A 17,808-nucleotide genomic window follows, 5' to 3' on the forward strand; every position below is an offset into this window, starting at 1 on the left:
CCTCCATCTATGCTTTGCTTACTGCGTTAAGAGCCTTCAACGCCACTAGGCGATATTCAGTCTCGCGGTGCCAATAGTCGTATTGTTTTGCCTGATCACATAATGCAGAACTTCCATGATAGCCGGAGAGTCGCACCGATCCCGGATCGTATCCGCCCGGCATAGTAACGACGAGAGGCGTGCCGGTAACGCTGCATGTTGCTTCTAGGTTGTTTCCCACATCCGGCAAGGTGAATACTGGGCTGGTACCTACATCCCGCCTGAGTTACGCGATTCGCAAACATTTCGAGTAAGTTTTCTCACTACCTCCAACCAATAATCCCACGCGAACCACCGACCCTCATTCCACTATGCTCTGTTACCATACCGTCTGTTCCACGAGTACCTGTGGGAAAACCGTTGGCTACCTATCAGCTATAGTCCTGCTCACATCTTTGCAGCTAAGACTTTATAAGCCATGACCACACTTAATACTAACATTTGGAATAAAATGATTAAAATGCATATCATGTTCGGTGCGTTGATCTTCTAAGTAACAATGACAATGGTACAATACAAAAATATGGACGACTGCAGAGATGGTAAGACGGCTAACTTGCTTCAACCACCGATCGGTCGCGAAACTAAAACCACACTCAAACTCCGACGAGGAATTGTGCAGATGTGTTGAGCAGTGTTTCCAGTCAGCCCATCAACCGTGGCGCACCGCACTTCTCAGTTGTGAGTGCACAATGAGTGCGTAAAGATGGCTACAACAGTAGTGTCTGCTGCCAAACGTGATGTGGCGCCAATGATGAATCCAGTCGTAAAGATTAAGAAATAAAATAATGTGACAGTTTTAATGCGTCCGTACTGTCATAATAAAATGTAACCATCCAAGCATAAGATAAAAAAGGAAACAGACTTTTCAATAGGAATACAAAAGCAAAATTTTTTTATGAAAGTGGACAAATTCCGATGAATGTACCGATATATAAAATTTTATCTGTCACTTATTAAAACAATAGTATAATCATTATCACTTGTTCGGTCTAGCAGTACAGACGTACCTAGGTGTAACTGACAAATCTTGTACTTTACATTTTTCTGAATAATAAGTGGGCATAATTATCAAAATAGTCTACCACTAGTGTGGTCACCCACAGATTCATCACATATGCTTTTATGCTATTTTCTGCTCTTGCAAAAAGTGTCTCAGGATGTGTAACGTGCTTTGTTGGAAAGCCAGCAGGCTGATCGCGTATTGCGTCAAGGGGGTGGCCAGGAAAAAAACCCAGGCCGTGACACCATCAGTGAGATACTGGACCCGAGCCAAGAACCACCCCCGTAGTCGGATGAAGTCATTACTGTAGCTCTTCAGAGAAGATTGGAACGGACAAAGCGGCGGTGAACCCAACTCATGGTGGGAATCACCATCGATGATGGTCGTGGAGGACCCCGTATCCACTTGAAAAGTGAGAGGCACAGCCAGAGTGATCACCGCCGTCGTGTGTGGAAAAACCGAGTGCACGAAGGAAATGGGCGGCAGCGGGTCCGCCTCATCCACCACTGAGTAGGAGGCGTCGACACCGGTGAGGTCCGCAGCCAACAATGAAGACGACCGACAGACCTTGGCTCTGTGAGGCTGCTTTCCTCAGGCGAAACAGGTCACCCTCCAGAAGCAGCAGTCTTACCTCTGATGCGTGACAGAGCACTGACTACAGGAGGACAGCGGTTGTAGCTGCTGCTGCTGCTGCTGCTGCCGCCTCAGGCAGGTGCTCCGACGCCGCTGCGGCGGCTGTGGTGATGGGAACCGGCGACGTGGGAGGCTGGGCGGCGAAGGCTTGCGCCGGGGACTGCAGCGTGGAAGTACAGCGAAAGGACTGCCCATGAGCGCGGATAGTGGATAGACAGGTGTCTAAAGAGGGGGTCTTTCAGCTTCAGAAGACCAGTCCATAAGGTACCGTCGAGGCATGGACAAGAATCATATCACGAACGAGTGCCCAACCATAAGACTGCTTGCAATGGGGGTTGCCAAAGAAAAAACGACAGTCACGGGAGAGACCTTGCACCGTAAAAATCCATTCCTTGTATGACTGTGCGGGAGGCTTCTGTCAACAGAAGAACTTGTGACGTGCCGCTGCCACGTGGACCTGAGAGTCAAATAATCCAATGAGCTAGAATTCAATGCCTCGTAGGAGAGAGCATGAGGTTCTATATTGGGATGCAACTGTTGCAGTAGGTGACAAACTTCCGCGCAGACATAGGCGAGGAAAAATGTGTGGCTCTGAACGTCGCCAGTGACATCACGAGCAATAAAGTGTTACTAAAACGAGCCATGTTGTTGCCCCAAGGCTCAACGGATTTGTCGAACTTGGAAAACGCAGGGGGCGCGGCACGGAAACACGGAAGCGGGGAAGCGGGGTGGGACCCCTGTATAAGCACCTCAACGGGAGGGGTGGATATCGTCTGTAAATGCTGAATAATGCTCGTTCGTTTGTTGCATATGGTACAACAGCGCTATGACTCGCGATGTGGGTTCATCGAAACCTGGAATACTGTCTGCAATAACGGACAACAACCGAGCAAACGCGGGAAACTGGTAAACCAGCTTGTCTCCACGGAAGTATTTGCGCTAGCAGAGTAGAAATGCTGAAAAAAGAAATCCGAAAAAAATTTATTAGACTCACCAAAACGAAACAATAAGACAATATCGAAAAGAACAACTCACTCGATCCCAACTGCGGAATGGTGCGTCGAACTGCCTTTTGCCGGCAGTGCGCCGCCTTATAAAGCCCGTTGGCTGATGTATCTGCCGCAACTATTTGCGATCACGGGCCTGGTGCAGTTGCGACCTTTGGTGAAGCTGTTCTGCAGGCTCCGCGAATGGGTAGCAGTCCATGGCGGCCGTTGGTGGAGACTTGGTTGTGTATTGTGTTGTGGCCGCGGTTTAATTCTTTGTTCTGACAACATAGACGACATGGGTTTTCCTGGTGTGTGTACACCCTGTGATGCAGGCATCCAATGATGGTTGGACGTAAAGTGGGATGCCGATGTAGTAGGCGCTACGATGTCCGAAATGTGCGGCCACAACAGGAACAAAACTCTTTTTCAAAGCCTGTGACCACTTAAGATACTCTATTTTACTTACTTTTTTTACCTTAGGATATACGTTTAGTGTTTTGTCAAAATAATCCAAAACCTTGTTCTGAAACAGTGTTTTGTTTCTCCACTAGATAGTTCCATAAGACCATCCAAAAAATCGTAACACAACACACGCTCAAGTCACACCAACAAATGTAAACCCACCTTATGATGGAGGTTTAAGCCTTTGAAGAGCGTCGTGGATACAAATAAACAGTGACTGGTAAAAGTAAATTTTTTGTTCCATCACTTACATTTGCTATTTAGTGCAAGACAAAAGAATACATTACAACCGCTTTCCAGCAGATGGGATATTTAGCTTGATGGGAGAAGGGAATGTTATAGTCTTCAAATTTTTATCGTACCATACAAAAAAGTAGCAACGATATTGATAGTTAGAATTTCCCCTTAATTTCTGAATTTAATTAAATTATATGTAAGTGCTAAGTAGATACAGCTAGATAACTATCTTAAAGAATAAAATTATAAGAATCAATAAAATAAAATTATTGCATTCAACTACTTATATTTACAGCAGATTCTGTGAGATCTTCGTCTCTTTCTGCTGACACCTTCACACAAGTTTGGAGCAGATTCTGACCAATCTTATTTCTTAATTTTAACATCCTCCTATTCATTGTGCTGAATTACTTTTCTTCACTGGAATGTCGTCCCTTAAGATTAAAGAAGCAACCTCAGGAGACGGTTCTTCTGATTTATCACGAGCAACATAATAAAAAGAACGCAAATCTGCAATTACAGCATCGCATTTTTAAGTTCTAAAATCAAGCACAGTTCTTCACAGTCATTAACACTAAATTGTTGAAATATTGTAAACCTTTCAAAATATGCAGGTACTCCTGTCATTTTCACAGCCTTCTAATAAAACCGTTGCTCGGTTTCATTATTCATATCTTTCAAAACTTTCCTTAAGCTTTTCGCAGTTTATCTCTTGTCTTCCATGAATATCATACTTTTAACTTCTGTTGCATTCACTTATAGTTATACAATTTTATTTAGTGTTTCATTTTCACAGTATTTTCATGAGAACTGCAAAGGCAGTCGATTTGTTCTAAGTGTTCGAGAGTTCGTGTTTTCGCAAAACTTTACTTAAATTTGAGTTGGCATTTAATGTAGCGTCCAAAATTATTAAACTCACAATGAAATTGTAACTGATCATTTCTAACAAGATTCCTCCCGCCAGACTTCTTAAATCAGCACCGTCCTTTCTCATATTTTGACATGCTATCATAATTGACTTACAGCGTAGGAATGTAACATGAACTGTGACATAGGTACTCAATCAGCGGATTTCAACAGCTCCAGGTATTTTTAAAACAGGGTGGTCTAAAGCACACTGAATTTAATGAAATAGGTTTTCTGGGTTAGGATAAGCATTAATAAGTTCATAAATGCCCTTAACATGCTGTAATGTGGGTTTTTTTATAGGGCGTTTATTCACACAGGTCACAAAACATATGCTCCGAAGTAAATGTATGGCAGGCCATGCCCCCTTTTCTCTGATAACCGAGTGCGGACCCAATGACAGAACCACTACAATTAGAAACACCATCGAAGAGCAGTTACTAATTTGTCTTAAGAGAGTTTTCATTTCTTTAGTTTGCTGTCCATTGCTATAAATGTAGATTCAGCTGTAGTACACTTCATTTCAACTAGACATAGAAACCTTTCCTTCATTTCAAATGATAGAGACAGTGCAACATAACGAACTAGCACTTTAGTTATAAAAACTTGAAGATCCGTCTGCCATTGAGGATAATAATTTATCAAGGAGTCCTGTTTCACCTTGATTGTCTAGAGACTCACCAGTGCAGTTTAATAGTTCTGAATCAGTATATTTGATTGCACATTTGGGCATTTCAATTTGAAATTTAACCCAGTTTTGAAAATTAATGTCATTTTTAGTACTGTCTTATAAATTAGAGGTTCATATTTTGTTTTGTGGCTGTTTTCTTCCTTACTAGGGAAGTACACACTTCAAATTAAATTAGACACTGCTTGGTGATTTAAGGCTTTTTCAGTTCCATTTAGTTTTATTATCTGCGGTGACCTGGAGTGTTTAGTTCCTGTAATTAACCGTTTTCATGTGAACGGCTTTTGCAGTTTTCCTGACTTGGCTTGCTTTTATAGTTTTCTAGTGCTTCCAGTAGCTTTTCTAAATTTAGCGAAAGGAAAAGAAATAAACACTCCCCCTATTTTTGTAGAGCTTTGATATCAATTTTTAAATGCTTCTCACACAATTTGCAAAAATCCCCAGCCCAATCACGGTTAGAGTACAACCAATTGTACCTACACTACTGTTTTTGCTGGTACTTATTCTCGCGTTCAACACTTTGTTTAGGACGGAGACTTAAGAGTGGAACAGAAATACTACCGTACATGTTTCGTTCGAAGACTGAGGAAGAGTAAGTGAAGTTTCAGTAAACAATTCACCATCGCATTCATAAGAATTTCTTTCAACAGACTCACGCTCACCCACATATTCTGCAATACGCTGTCTTTTATTAGAAAAGAAAGAAAATTAAGTTAGTTGTTTCAGCATTATATTTTGGCACTAACACATTTTTTTATATACGACGAATTGACGAAGGCCGCTCGCGCATTGCATATCAAATTACTCATAGCAGGTTTCTGTTGACTGACTTACGGCTAAAATAGCTCCATCCTATAAGAACTTCAGATTTATTACAACAGTCGAAGCAGTGGAATTACAACAATCTGAGATTATTATTGTTGTACTATGCGGCTGACGGCCGCCTCTGTCTGTAGATAGACCCTTTTTGCTAGTAGCAATGTATGTAGAGTTATCACAACTTGACCATATTGATTCCAAACTTCGTAAACAGCGGCTGCTGGGACAGCTGAAATTTGTCGAAGCAATACAAGCTTATTAGTCATTACATCACACTAGGCCAGACAACAATTTAAAGCCATTCATTATTTTAATTTTTACTGTTGTATACAAATATACAGGGTGTCGAATACTTTGAGAAGTAGTAGTACTCACCGAAGCAAGAACAATAAGTCCGATAAACTTGGGTCTGGAGACGCATACTTTTCGAGACAAAAATGTGTTTATAGGAAGGGCTGCTTGGCGCTTGTGTGCGGATATTAGCAAAGCCGTTGCATTGGCGCACCGTCAAATGCGTCGGCAGGGTATTATGATGACTTCCTCACAGTACTGTACCTACCATTAGGTGGTCTACAGCCAGTTCTGTCATTCGAGTAATGTTGTAGCCCACGTCAGTTTTCGTCTGTTTTTGTGCCTTGATGTACAGTATTATCAATCTTGGGTACATATCGTGGAGTTTTACCTTCATCCCAACGGGGGGATACCTCATGAGCAATTGCTGTACCCATGTAATCTACAGCGCTTTCAGTCCCTAAGGCCACTGGATCATCATGGTAGACGGTGTTCCTATCAATGGCCGTTACAGAACTGTTCCACACGTCCACTGTTCACATCCAAGATTTTATTTACCGGGATAAGAAAGGGTTAACAAGAGATGGTGTTGTGAATTTCCATAACCAGCATGTATGGAGAGATGTAAACCCGCAAGCAATTCAGGAAAGGGGTCATCAACACCGACTCTCAATCAATGTATGGGCAGGCGTACTTGGCGGTATATTAACGGAGTCATAGGTGCTACCACAAAGGTTAACTGGAGCGCATTATCTGGACTTTCTCACTAATGTATTACCTACGTTGCTGGAAGCTGTGCTATAGCAGCAACAGATACAAATATAGTTCATATGCGTGATTGCGCAAACATCTTACGCAGACATTTCAGGACCGCTGGATTGGTTGGGAGAGGGGGGGAGGGGGGGGCGCCTTGCTTGCTCGGTTCCCCAGACCTCAATCGCCTAGACTTTTGCTTATGGGAACAGTAGAAGGAATTGGTCTACGCCACGCCAATCAAAGATGTGCTGAGACTACAGCGTCACATCTTCAATATGTGCCATCAGGTACAACAACAACCGGGTATACATCAAAAGATGCGTCGTTCCTTAGGGGTACATTGTCATGAATGGACGCCAAGTTGAATACCATCCGTAAAGACATGTTTCTCGCAGCTTTTTCGAACCCATGTTTATTGGAATTATCTCAGAAAGTATACATTTCTGTACCCATTTTATTGGATGGTTCAAATGGCTCTGAGCACTATGGGACTCAACTGCTGAGGTCATTAGTCCCCTAGAACTTAGAACTAGTTAAACCTAACTAACCTAAGGACATCACAAACATCCACGCCCGAGGCAGGATTCGAACCTGCGACCGTAGCGGTCTTGCGGTTCCAGACTGCCGCGCCTTTAACCGCACGGCCACTTCGGCCGGCCATTTTATTGGACTTATTTTTCTTATTTCGATGAGAATTACCGCTTCTCAAAGTATTCGATACTTTTTTTGGACACTCTGACTATGAATTTCTCAGGTTGGGAGGGGGGATTTCTAATTCCCTCTCCAAACCACCCCAGGGCCACCCCCTCAAATCGTCAGTTCTGCGTGCTGTCACTCGATGTCCTCATGCTGAAGAGTTCTGTTTGATTTCCATGCAGCCCACATAACGTGAATGTCATGAGTGACAGCGAAGTACGGCAGTGTAACAATCGAAAATTATTATTGTTGTACTGTGTGTACTGTGCAGCTGGCGGCAGCCTCTGTCTGAAAATAGACTCTTTTTGCCCGCATCAGTGTATGTAGAGTTATCGCGACTTGACCATTATTGATTCCAAACTACGAAGTAGGACGTAGAGACGATCACAACGCCAGCTGTCGGGAAAGAAAGCGGTGATTTTGGTCAGCGAGTGGATCAGGATATTCGACAAAATCATCTACCAAGGGCAATTCAGAACAAGCAAAGAAGAATGTTGTTATCAGGCATTGTCCGTCCTCATGACAATGCTCGGCAGCCCACAATAGCTGCTGCAGCGTTTTCAATGGGAAGTGTGTGATTACCCACCCTGTAGCCTGGAGTGGGCTCCCTCACATTTTAATCTCTTTGCTCACTTGGAATGCTGCCTACGAGGACTGCAATTTGGCACAGACAACGAGCTGCAGACCAGCGTACAAAATTGGCAGAAAACTCTGGCGGCTGCCTTTTATGACGAACTGGAAATATGAGACCACTATACGACAAATGTCTAAGTCCGACCAGTGATTACGTAGAGAAGTAGCACGAAGGTGTAGCTAAATGTTGCAAATAAAACATTCTTTATTTTCAGTGAGGTGTCCATTTTGCGACCGATCGGATATGGAAAAATGTAGCCCACATAGGATGCTGTAGCTGTGGAAGCTGTATTCCAATGGAAAAAAAAACAGACATATTTGCTTGTTGATAGTCTGAAAAACTTTTCGTCGAGAATTTTCTGTCTGAAGATCCTGCGGTTATTGCCTCCTCTGCCCCTGCCGTGGTAGAAGACAGATTAGACACAAAGAAACTATATATGAAGTCTTCACGGGTTGTCAGCCGAGTAGCATCGTTGCTACGAGACGACGATGCTACTCCGCTGACAACCCGTGAAGACTTCATATATGAAATTCGCCGAGAAAGCCTGCACTCGCACAAAGAAACTATTTTTGTACATCTTCTGAATTATGCTACCACAACTGCTAATTCTTCAAGGTATTTGTAAACCACCTCAACTTTCACCGCGGGTACATTCACTGAACATTTTCAGGTGACCTCCATTATAATGTAACAGAGTCGGACATTAGTAAGAGAAACTATCATTCCAAGATAAAGACACATTGAAAATCGTTCCACCACTCACAGATATCTGAGGTTTTTCTGAGTGCTTTCGTACACGTAAAGACAGATTCAATAGCATGTTATTTAATGCTAATCTTCGTGGCAGAATAATGAATACCGACGCTTCTTCGCTCGCTGATCTATTATGTTTCTTACTGCCCTTTTCTTTCGTCTGAACACCGTACAGTTGACATGCACGTCGGACAAGAATGGTAAATATCTCTCGGCGACATTTGAGTGCAATCGCAGCTTTGGACAGCCCGTTTTCCTGCACGGATTAGGAAAGAAAAGCGGCTCATCTGCGGTTTGCTGGTTCTACGGATGGACTCCCAAACCGTGTCGGTTTTGTTGTAGACAACAAGCAACGTCAGATGGTAAACGTGCGCCTCTAGCTGCTAGAAGCGTTACCAGCCGGCCTGCATGTCCGCCGATGTGGGGAGGCCCTCAGACAAGCAACTGCAAGGAATTGCGCATTAAATGTGGCTTATAATTTCTAGAATTCCTTGCTGCTTTTTAAACTCTTCGTTTTCATTCTCAGAAAGTAATCTCTGAAATTTGGAAATTGATACATAAAAGTATATCAGAATTTAATAAAACGTTTTTAACGTTGTGAGTGCCAACAATATAAAAAAGTAACGATAGCAAAACATTGTGGCAAAAAGTAAACAAACAATTATTTTAAAGTTGTGGTTTCACTTTGGACTATAGTTCTTGCACAAACTTAACCTTTGTTAGCGTAGTAAACTACGAATAAAGAAGAAAGCAGCAAAATATAAACAATCAACTGTCTTAAATTTGTGGTTCCACTTTGGAACCACTGACACATACAGTTTTAAACTACACATAACTTCATGATATGTGTTCGAAAGCAAGTGCGCCTCTTTCCGAGACGCAATCCCACATTTCTAACTTCCATGAACTCAATGACCAAACCCAATTGTAGTCCTAAATAACAAGCAAAAATGGGCCCAAAGTTTAATAAACTTACACCAAATGTTCCTACTAGTCCAGTCGTTTAATTTCTAAATGGTTGAAATGGCTCTAATCCCTATGGGACTTAACATCTGAGGTCATCAGTGCCCTAGACTTAGAACTACTTATACCTAACTAACCTTCAGACATTACACACATCCATGCCCGAGGCAGGATTCGAACCTGCGACCGTAGCAGCAGCGTGGTTCCGAACTGAAACACCTGGAACCGCTCCGCCACAGCGGCCGGCGTATAATTTCTAAAACACTTATAATAACAGTAGTACAAACTCAAATTTACTTTAAGTAGCTTTAGATATACATAGTTTCACTGTCAACGACCTCCTCAGCATGATCACTATGAAAAAAAGAACGCACATTTCACTATCTGCAACAATCACGCAGCACAATCTCCACGGCCACTGTTACCTTGAACGCTATAAATGACTGCCATGATGCACTACATTTGTAGACGTACCTCAGTGTACCGCTAGATGCCTCTATCAAGGAATAACATCGACCAATGCAACTGTACTTGAAAAAAAAATAAGAGAAAAAGAGATGGTGGTTTCAGGCAGAAACCACTGGTACTCAAAGGAAAGAGTGTGTGAGGTGTCATTATCCCCCTACCCCCACCCCCATGAAATCATCCCCTGTCCTTGGATCCGCGCCTGAAATGTATATTCTTATAGGACAACTATCCAAGGAGTTCCACCAAATAATATCCAAACAGCAGACTCTGTACACAATTTATTTAATTGTCAATACTAAATTCTTTTAAATTACAACAAATTCATATAACTTACAAAACTTAACAAATGGTTAAAGAGTTAGCTTTAAAAACAATAACGGCGTCTTGGCACCATAAAATCAAGAACCTTTTACAATAGTGCTTTTAGAGTTTACCCAAAAGACAAAATCCAATAATAAGTTAACTTGGCATTACAGTTTAAAATGATTTATATAAAAAAAAACTTTGAGAAATATAATGGTGCTTGGCACCATAAAATGAAACAAGCGCATCATACAACCAATAAATATAATAACAAAATAATAATTTGATACAACCAACGGGCGAGGGCAACTCCCAACGCAATCACAGACGAGCGAGCTCTCAACACTTCGGAGCCTTCCCACTAGAAACGGTCCCCGAAATAAACCGCTGAGAGCTCCCCGACATGCCTCCCACAACTGCCCATCACTTACGCACGTTGGTTATGTTCTGTCGTGTAACACACGACAGATAATATCTATCAACACAAGATAAAATTCAAAAATACAGTATAACATCCCGACAGCACATGATAACCATGGCGCCGTTAACTCGGGCGCTCTTAATAAGTGCCGGAAGCCAACACACACAAATCTCAAACAATCCTTGCTTCTTAAAACGAAACAATAAAAGCCAAGCGCACATGAATAGTCAAATCACTGTCTTAGAAATGCCTTAACGACACCAACGCAACTGTTCCACCAAGTTAATAATAAAACAGTAAAAAAATACAGAACATATCACTAAATGCTGTTACACAACCAAATTGACGAGATCGTGTTGTTCAGGTCCCAGAAGACCATACATACCAAGTAGCAGTAATTCACTATGTATATACTGTACAAAACCGCCCTTCTTAGGCGGACTTTACCTAAAACATCGACTGCCAAATGTACCATACATGAAAGCAACTCCGGGCAGGACTCCAGTTGAGCAAAGAAATTAGTACCAACAAATATCGTAACGAGACACACACACAGCAAGAGGTTCCAACAACACCGTCCCACATCAGAAAAGTTCAGAAACTGCTGCTGGAGCTTCCAGGGGAAAATCTGAAGAGCCAACCGAGCCCACACCCTAGCCTGCAAGACGACTCCAAAATTCAGCAACTAGTTGTCTCCGGGCCAGAGTATCACAGGACCGCACCGGACCTCCACATCAGACAGCCAGGAAGAACAAGTACGCCGACTACAATTAATCACTACCGCATGGCGAGCACAGCGGCGAGTCGCCTCCACCCCAGACCACTCTGCTCATATTGCGAGGCGCAACAACCTTAGCGCTAGTCACTCGCAGGTCAGGCAGAGCGAACTTCACGTTCCGTGCAATACCCATAAAACCCACTACCCTCTCGCTTTCCGCCGGCCACCGCAAACACACGCCAGCGACGTCAAAGCAAATCGCCACCGGAGCGCCACCCGCACCAGGATAGCGAACTACAGGGTGTTACAAAAAGGTACGGCCAGACTTTCAGGAAACATTCCTCACACACAAATAAAGAAAAGATGTTATGTGGACATGTGTCCGGAAACGCTTAATTTCCATGTTACAGCTCATTTTAGTTTCGTCAGTCACCTACGCTCAGTGGAGCACGTTATCATGATTTCATACGGGATACTCTACCTGTGCTGCTAGAACATGTGCCTTTACAAGTACGACACAACATGTGGTTCGTGCACGATGGAGCTCCTGCACATTTCAGTCGAAGTGTTCGTACGCTTCTCATCAACAGATTCGGTGACCGATGGATTGGTAGAGGCGGACCAATCCCATGGCCTCCACGCTCTCCTGACCTCAACCCTCTTGACTTTCATTTATGGGGGCATTTGAAAGCTCTTGTCTACGCAAGCCCGGTACCAAATGTAGAGACTCTTCGTGCTCGTATTGGGGACGGCTGTGATACAATACTCCATTCTCCAGGGCTGCATCAGCGCATCAGGGATTCCATGCGACGGAGGGTGGATGCATGTATCCTCGCTAACGGTGGGCATTTTGAACATTTCCTGTAACAAAGTGTTTGAAGTCAGGCTGGTACGTTTTGTTGCTGTGTGTTTCCATTCCATGATTAATATGATTTGAAGAGATGTAATAAAATGAGCTCTAACATGGAAAGTAAGCGTTTCCGGACACATGTCCACATAACATATTTTCTTTCTTTGTGTGTGAGGAATGTTTCCTCAAAGTTTGGCCGTACCTTTTTGTAAAACCTTGTATAATCGATTACAGTGCACGCTCTGAGTACGATTACAGCATAGCGGCGCTCGCCATATCACCCGCCTTCTCACACTGATGGACTCCTTTTCCAATTATAAAGAACTTCCCAAGTGAGTCAGTTTTGATCGTAATTCCACATTGTCGTTTTATTGTGCAGTCAACAATATGATAAGGGCAATTATCAAGAGAAAATCTAGTCTCCATCATGCAGCGGGCGGGAGACAAGAAAAAGGTCGTGCACTGAATGTCTCAGCAGTCAGGACACTCCCTCTAGGCATGGCGAATTAGAGGGTGGCGATTTTTCTCCGTTTGTTTCCTTCTTCGTTGTTGTACCGTGTGCTGAGCGCTTAACATAATGGGGGCAAGTACAGACCCTGTCATTAGCAGTAGGAGCCGGGACGCGCCATCGATATCGGTCACCGAGCCGCCTATCCTGAAAGCCGCACCGCCAGCTCGTGTTTCGCATCCTCTGCGCTGGAGGTCGCGCGGGTCACGCACAATGCTGGCTGCGTGGCGCCCGCAGCCTCCAGCGTCCAGGCTCCAGCCTCCGGCTCCAGGCTCACGGTTTCGGGCTGCCGCCTGTTTCAGATCCTTTGTCCGGCGCCGCATTGTGCCGACCGCAATTTTGCGCGGAAGTGGCCACGGCTGGCCGGCCCTGGCTGGCTGGCTGGCTGCCGCGCCGAGCCGATGCCGACCGCGCTCCATCCTCTCAGCTGCGATTCCCGCACACTGAATTTCTGGATTTCCGTTTCTTCGAACTACCCTCTATTGAAAGAAATATACATTTCACTAACTTTCTCGTAAATCACAGGCAGCCACAATTCTTCTGAATCTGCTATCGGGCCCCGTACACAATGCAGTACTGACTGCGATACTTCGCTGAAGCTGGGTATATTTAAATGCACCAAGCGCTAGTTGTCACAAAAACCGTTTTTTTTTATGCAAAGCGCAACAGTATTTCACCTGTCGGTGTGCTCTGTTTGACAACTGTCACTGTCGCACGTTTTATTATTTTCATTCCCGTTTCGATAGGTAACTTTTTTTATTTTTCAGTGTTTAGCTAATATGTATTATGTAGTGCTGATAGCTGCGTATTGAGTTTACATGAATGCTGTACAGTTTGCTTCACATTGCATTTACACTGACTACCTGGCATTCTATTACTCCATCTGCTGCTTCACCCCCCCCCCCCCCCTCTCTGACCATTCCCCCCCTTCACCGCCTCTCTGTCCATATCTACCAGCCCCTCTCACTATCCACTTCTCCAAATCCCTGTCCGTCTGTCAGTCCATCTCCTTCTGTCCCTCTCTCTATCCATCTGCTACTTACCCTTCGTACATCGGCTCATTCTCCCTCATCTTCCCTTCCCCCCCTCTCCCAGACAATCTCCCCCTCCCCATTCCCAATGTTCCTCTCCAATGAGCAGGATCTCATCCTCTCCGACGACTATGTAGGCGAAAAAGACAATGTAGTTCTCAGTGACCACCATTCAGCTTCTGAGGAAGAGATGCCAGAAGATAAAGAAGGTTATATTGTAAGTGATCAGGCAAATGAAAGGTATTTCTTGGGTAAAGGCAACGCCAGAAAAGGGCTGAAATTGAAGCCTGCGACCAACATATATACTCGCCCGGTCACACCATTTATTCACAACTCTGCCTGGGCCACGAAACGGAATCGCTGAAACAAACTCCAAAACTGGTTTCGCCTTTTCTTTGACGATAATGTCATTTGACTAATAATCAGCGCAATAAATTTTTACATAGATACGTTAAGGTCTATACATTTTGCCAGGGTCCGCGATTCCCGAAAGACAGATAAAATAGAAATCAGGGCATTGTTGGGTTTACTCTATCTTATGGATGAATCATCTAGGAGCAACAACCATCAAATGTGGGACAGATCCAAAGGCAATGGCCTAAATCATGTTAGTCAGGAGTGAGTGAACAAAGATTCCACTTTTTCTTACGATGCTTGACTTCTGACGATGTAAGAGACAGAAACTTGAGAAAGGAAACTGATAAGGTAGTCTCCATAAGAGAAGTGTTTGAATTGATAGTAGATAATATTCAGAAATACGTCTCCCCGAGTGAGTATCGTATTGTAGACAACATGGACTGTTTTTAGTATTTAAGGACAACTGCCCTACGTCCGCATCTCGTGGTCGTGCGGTAGCGTTCTCGCTTCCCACGCCCGGATTCCTGGGTTCGATTCCCGGCGGGGTCAGGGATTTTCTCTGCCTCGTGATGACTGGGTGTTGTGTGACGTCCTTAGGTTAGTTACGTTTAAGTAGTTCTAAGTTCTACGGGACTGATGACCATAGATGTTAAGTCCCATATTGTTCAGAGCCATTTGAACAACTGTCCTACTGAGAATCTCCGAGGAAAAGGTCTCACAAAAATGGGGGCACCTCACCGAAATAAACGAGAAGTACCTGTGGAGTTACTTCCTGAATAAAGAACATAAAATTCTTAAATTTTCGGTTCATATAAGGACATGTCCCTTGTTTAGTACTATCACAACAAGAATAAAGCCGTCCCTGTAATTTCTACGTTGCACTATGAGGATGTTATCGGCAGTAACATAGAGGACGCAGAAAAGTCTGAGATCATAGCATTTTACAAGGTTGGCGCGGATCTGGTAGACCAGCTGTCTCGAAAATGATGTAGCCCTAAATACAACACTACTGGCCATTAAAATTGCTACGCAAAGAAGAAATGCAGATGATAAACGGGTATTCCTTGGACAAACATATTATACTAGAACTGACATGTGATTACATTTTCACCCAATTTGGGTGCATAGATCCTGAGAAATCAGTACCCACAACAACCACCTCTGGCCGTAATAACGGCCTTCATACACCTGGGCATAGAGTGCATAGAGTCAAACAGAGCTTGGATGGCGTGTACAGGTACAGCTGCCCATGCAGCTTCAACACGATACCACAGTTCATCAAGAGTAGTGACTGGCGTATTGAGACGAGCCAGTTGCTCGGCTACAATTGACCAGACGTTTTCAATTGGTGAGATATCTGGAGAATGTGCTGGCCAGGGCAGTAGTCGAACATTTTCTGTATCCAGAAAGGCCCGTACAGGACCTGCAACATGCCGTCGTGCATTATCCTGCTGAAATGTAGGGTTTCACAGGGATCGAATGAAGGGTAGAGCCACGGGTCGTAACACATCTCAAATGTAACGTCCACTGTTCAAAGTGCCGTCAATGCGAACAAGAGGTGACCAATGGCACCCCATACCGTCACGCCGGGTGATACGCCAGTATGGCGATGACGAATGCACGGTTCCAATGTGCGTTCACCGCGATGTCGCCAAACACGGATGTGACAATCATGATGCTGTAAACAGAACCTGGATTCATCCGAAAAAATGACGTTTTGCCATTCGCGCACACAGGTTCGTCGTTGAGTACACCATCGCAGGCGCTCCTCTCTGCGATTCAGCGTCAAGGGTAACCGCAGCCACGGTCTCCGAGCTGATAGTCCATGCTGCTGCAAACGTCGTCGAACTGTTCGTGCAGATGATTGTTGTCTTACAATCGTCCCCATCTGTTGATTCAGGGATCGAGACGTGGCTGTACGATCTGTTACAGCCATGCGGATAAGATGCCTGTCTTCTCGACTGCTAGTGATGCGAGGCCGTTGGAATCCAGCACGGCGTTCCGCATTACCCTCCTGAACCCACCGATTCCATATTCTGCTATCAGTCATTGGATCTCGACCAACGAGAGCAGCAATGGCGCGATACGATAAACCGCAATCGCGATAGGCTACAATCCGACCTTTATCTAAGTCGGTAACGTGATGGTACGCATTTCTCCTCCTTACACGAGGCATCACAACAACGTTTCACCAGGCAACGTCGGTCAACTGCTGTTTGTGTATGAGAAATCGGTTGGAAACTTTCCTCATGTCAGCACGCTGTAGGTATCGCCACCGGCGCCAGCCTTGTGTGAATGCTCTGAAAAGCTAATCATTTGCATATCACAGGATCTTCTTCCTGTCGGTTAAATTTCGCGTCTGTAGCACGTCATCTTCGTGGTGTAGCAATTTTAATGCCCAGTAGTGTATGTTCCTCGAACGCTGGTTTAACATCTGAAGATGGTCATTGCGGCCATCCCAATTAAGATTGTCTCATAAAAAGTGATACTGTCGAAAAGTAAAGCTTATACCTTTGCTAATGTTCTACACTCTACTAAACTTAGCTGCAATAAATGCATTTTACTTTTATAAATTGAACAAAAATGAAGATAAATTACTGAAGAGAACTAGTTTCCTAACCAAGCTTGGATGGGAACTGGTATGGCACCAAATAGTATGAAGCTGTCAAGCAGTGCAGGTTACCAAAGACATCAGAGACGTGGTCTTTTAATGCTTAGAATGGAAAAGGCTGTAGACTGGTCGCAAGAGGAAAGAAAGGACAAAAGGGGAAAGTGTTACGAGTGTGGTAGATAACAGGACAAATTGACCCTGGAAGTGGTGTATTAGGAGCGGTAAGTGGATCTACCCTGGTCGTTTGAAGGAAGGTTGTTTCAATTTTTTGGGCAATGAGACTGAAATAATACCTTGACAAAAAGTAATTTAGAAAATATTGGTTTAATTGTTTCATTCGTAATGTTCATATACAGCTATTATAATGTGTGGTTCACAAACATAAATTATTATTCATTTTGTTGCAACGTATGTTGACATCTGTTTGTTTTCAATAAAATAGGTTGTGTGTGGACGTAGTAAATTCAAGTGTGGAGCTGAATAATAAACTGAATCCTAAACTACTATGCAAATATGTATAATATCCTGTTTCATCGTTGTTAAGAGAACATTAAAAATTTGTGGGTGACAGCTGTCACCCAAGCGACCAACGATGTGACAGAAATTCACGCTACTGCTGCAGGGTTAGCCGATTAATATTTTGTTCTTACAAGTATTTTAGCGTACGCTTGT

This window comes from Schistocerca americana, chromosome 2, assembly GCF_021461395.2.
Source record: "Schistocerca americana isolate TAMUIC-IGC-003095 chromosome 2, iqSchAmer2.1, whole genome shotgun sequence".
Lineage (NCBI taxonomy): Eukaryota > Metazoa > Arthropoda > Insecta > Orthoptera > Acrididae > Schistocerca > Schistocerca americana.